Source organism: Pinus tabuliformis, chromosome 7, assembly GCF_031772625.1.
Source record: "Pinus tabuliformis cultivar Carrire ecotype Pingquan chromosome 7, CPIR1, whole genome shotgun sequence".
NCBI lineage: Eukaryota > Viridiplantae > Streptophyta > Pinopsida > Pinales > Pinaceae > Pinus > Pinus tabuliformis.
Genome location: NC_142293.1, coordinates 334191002 through 334195576, shown reverse-complemented (window position 1 = coordinate 334195576; position 4575 = coordinate 334191002).

The following is a 4575-nucleotide window of genomic DNA, read 5'->3' as shown; positions in this document are numbered from 1 at the left end:
ATTGAATAACTCTTTCTCTCCAGTCATGTGGAATGAAGCTCCATTGTCTTAGTACCATACACTTCCCATCATTGATGACATCATGCATGCAATGAGGAAAAATTCCAGTTCGAATTGAGAGGCCAAAGCTTCACCCACCGCTCCTCTTGAGGACTTCTTCTTAGACTTCTTGAGTGGACAATTTGTGGCAAAATGTCCTAGCTCATGACAATAAAAGCACTTAACTTTCGTTCCTTATTTATTCTTACCTCCATGATAAGAATCTTATTTGGAATGGGAAGCTTTCCCTTTCCCCTTCTTTGACTTAATTGCTAAGGCACAATTGTCTTCATCATGAGTCTTTTGATGAAGATCTGTCCCTGGTGTTCCTCCTGATCTCCTCCGGCATCAAATCTGACCATAGTCGTTCCCAATCCGGTAGTTTCTCCTGACCATTGATAGAGTCCTGATAACTATGCCAACTCTTTGGCAATCCTAGAAGAGAAAGACTCACCATATCATCCTCGAAAACCGTGATTCTAACACTTCCAAGTTCATCATGACATTGAGTGAACTTGGTCAAGTATTTTGGAATAGTCTCGCCTTTCTCCATTTTGATTTTTCGAAGTTTGTCCTTCAGTGCCAATTTCCTTTGGTCACTAATGTTTTGATACAAGTCCAATGTTTTCGACATAGAATATGGAGTTTCCTTGCCATGGAGACTTGAGAAAATGTGGTCTTGAACTCCCTTAAGGATTATCTGCCTCGCCTTTTCACATACTTATTCCATTCGGCCAAATTCTATGCATCCGATGTTGCTGGTTTAGGAATTTCTTGATCAACGAATTCCTTCAAGCCATTATCCTCTAGCACAACCTCCATTCTGTCCCTCCAAGCTATAAAATTTGAGCTTCCTTCCAAGGCATACTCGAGCCGCAAACTGTAGAATGCCATTTTTCGATCCTGAAGTTTGTATTGAAAATTCAAATTTCACCTGTAACCCAAAACTCAACTTCGAAATCTCCTTTAGTATAATATTCTCAGCTCCGATACCATGTAGAAAATCTTGTAGATTCACAACCTCATGCAATGTACTAAGGCACAGGACAAGAATCTACTTCTACTTTCAACCAGCTGAAGCCAATAGATCAATGAAAACAATATGAACAAGAAGAAGATAAACAAATGGCACATAACACAAGATGTATCTAGGGAAAGCCACTACTCAAAACCCCACTATCTGTATTTCATATATCAGAAATATGAGTGAAGATACAAAGATTTTTCTCACTAGAACAATTCCGCACAAGTATGCTCAACTCTCTTAGCTCACAGGCTAACTCAAGCCAAATCCTTAGCCTATTCAACATCTCTCCAAGCCCCTGATCTCTTGCGTAATTTTGAGGATGAATAGCCTGTATTTAAAGGGAATTCAAGCTTCCAAAACTGCACAATCCAAACATAGGATCAATCTTTGATGCATGCATGATATTTACACTTCGGTAAATAATACCACTAATAGTACACTATCCCTGCACTCTAGCCTCAACTGGGTCTTTCTCAAAATCGAAATGCATGAGTTTCTCATGAGGAAATATTCAGTTAATTGGAGTAGCACTAGTGGATGCATTATTGCACCAACTAATTGTTAGTCCTCCATTAGTTCCAAAAACAATTTAGAACTAATTTAACTAAACTTAACTGAGTAAACTGAGTGATGTAATTTCCAACTCAATTTAAACTCATACTGGAGCCCTAAAACTTAGGGAGAACATATACATGACTATAGAAAGACTTACAACTCAAAATTCCCAAGCTAATTAAGTTAATTAAAATTAATTAACTATTTACAAGTTGCTATGAGAATATAATTCGATTTTAATTCTTAGTTTAATTCAAGGACAAATTAAGTTGAAATTTATTGTTGACAATTCTGAACATTTAACTTGAACTGGTGTATTAGTACTTCATTAGGCATTAATTTAAAAATAACCGTGTGTAGTAAGAATAGAATAAACCATCACACATAAGAAACACATCAACACACATACACACCAGGATTTTTAGGTGGAAACCCATTGTGCGAAAAAACCACCATTTTTGTCATCTCTGCCTTCATCTTTTATTATAATGAAAAAACTTCTTACAATCTTGTACTAGTGTAAACTCATACTAGCACGCAAGCACCCACCTATAGAAGGCTACAACCTTCTCTCATTCTCCAACACCCACTAAAAGGGATCTCCAACCCCGTGATCTCATTTACTGACACCCATTGGAAGGGAACTCCAAAACCTTGATCTTGTTTACCAACACCCACCAGAAAGGAGTTCCAACCCCTGTGATCAGATTTACTGACTACCACTAGAAGAAATCTTCAACTTCCTCATTGAAGGCTTGACCCCTGTTACATAGCATTTTGTCACTGTCCCTATACTCCCTATTCCTTGACCCTAGAGGACCTCTACAATGAACCCCGCATGCTTTGTCTTCATGAAGAAACTCCCATCATGTCCCTCTTCATGAGCAAATCATTTTCCTTTTTCACCATTTCCCCTGAAACTTCTATTTTTCCCAGTTCACAAGACTGACGCTAATGGCCTTTGTCTCGCTCGAGTCGATGTGTAGAGATTCGTACTACTCCTCGCACCGACGAAGCGACTGAGCTATGTTTCAGTCATGCCAGTCCTATTATGGAAAGGTTTTTAAATTAGAGCCGAAGCTCCCACCTCTAGAAGCTCTGTAACGAAAGTCTGGTAAATGGTTTGGCCGAATGGGGTCGAGGATGATAGTTTGGGCTCCTTTCTCCTATAATTATGGAACTACCTCAAGGGATAAGTCCTTCTTCCATAAGAAGATGATCCATCTCCCATCCATATTTCCTATATAAACCTCCCTTCTTCCCAAGCACAAACTAGTGTGAATGTTATAGTCACAGTTGACAGTTTTTTGGTTGAGTGTGAGTATACTATTTTGGATTAGACAAGAAAGCTATTACTAGTTGTAGCCATCTAGTTGTGTGAGGGAGAAGTGTGTTTGGTTTGGAGTGAAGCCTAAAGGGAAGAGCCTTTAAACTATTGTTGTTTGAAGCCATCATGGAATGCTAGCAGAAGTGTGTGGGAACTTGGTCTTGTCAGAGGAAGATTGCAGCGTCAAGACGAATGGTTGTAATCTCTCTTTGATATTAATATATGAAACTATCAATTGATTTCCTACATGTTTTGTAATATTACATATCCATGTCTTAATGCTTCTTGACTCGTTAAGTAGGTTGAATTGAAATTTGTCTATTATTATGTTTGTGTGTTGTTGTTATTCACTTGTTTCAGGAACTTGAAGAAGGAAGCAAGAGATTGATGGAGTGAGCAAGCGAGGACATCATGAAGCAGGATAAGCGACCAAGAGGTAGGCCCTCTTGATTGATTCTAACCTAAGGAAATCTTCCATAAAATGTATCTATTGTGGCTAGACCCATTATCGGGCTAGAGGAATTCGTTCATGTCCGCACTTATAATTTTACTTCACCACAAATTGGCGATTCCAATGGGGAGATCCCATCTTTTTGTTTGTTTTGGATTTCATGATTTTGTGAGAACTTTTCTGGTTTCACGTTTTCCTTTAGTTCTGTTTCTTTTCTCCTGCTTACTAGCCTGAGTCAAAAATTCATAGTAGCAGATCTAGTCCCTGTTTTAATTTTATTTTTTTTCCTTAGTTACCTCGGCCAATGTGCTTAATCCACTGACAGCCGTGCCGACCAATGTGAATTGTTGAGGAACAATCACGCTGACCAGCCTCTGGCGCTTGTTGTAAGTTAGGTAGTTGCACCGATGCCTGTAGATGAAGATTAGGGCTTGACCCCAATCTTGGCCAGTGTGTTCTGCTCTTGTGTTTTTTACCCCGTAAGCATTTTTTACTATTTTCTCCCTCATTAGAAAGCTACTTTTCATTTGGTTTTGCTTGCTTGTTGTTTTGTCATCTTTCTATTTGATTTATTGAGTCATTGAGTGGACTGCGACACTAGGGCATCTAGTTGGTCGCCCATTCAACAACATGTGGACTCACTAAGTCTGGCTGTAGATGTGTTTACTCCTCGCATTTGGTTTTTGGTCCTTTTGCGACTTTGACCTCTTTTTACACAAGTTTGAAAAAGTTTCGTTTACTAGCTTGAACGTCTCTTTCCGGCATAGATTACATTGCTGGCCTTGTGTTTGGTAAATTCGGTGTTTCATCAATCTGAATGAACTTCTCTTTTCATGTTTTCATCTGCTTGAAAAGCTCATTGTTTCAAAAAAAATTTCATTAAAAGTTTGTATGCGAAGTTTGTTTCATTGTTTCATGAGAAAGTATGAAATTCTAGCCTGTCGCATCATTGTGTTACGAAATTTGTATCTTTTTAAAGACTCGAATTGCATCAGCATTTGAAAAAGGAAGAGAATTTTTCATTTTCAAAGGACTAATAGATAAGTGCTTGTTAGGAAATTAGGAATTGGAATGCATTTTTCATTAGTATATTTTTTGAGAAAGTAAGGTGGTGAAATATCATTCGTTTTCAGTTGCTTGATTGTTTTCATATGATTGAGTAGTTTCTACCCTCTC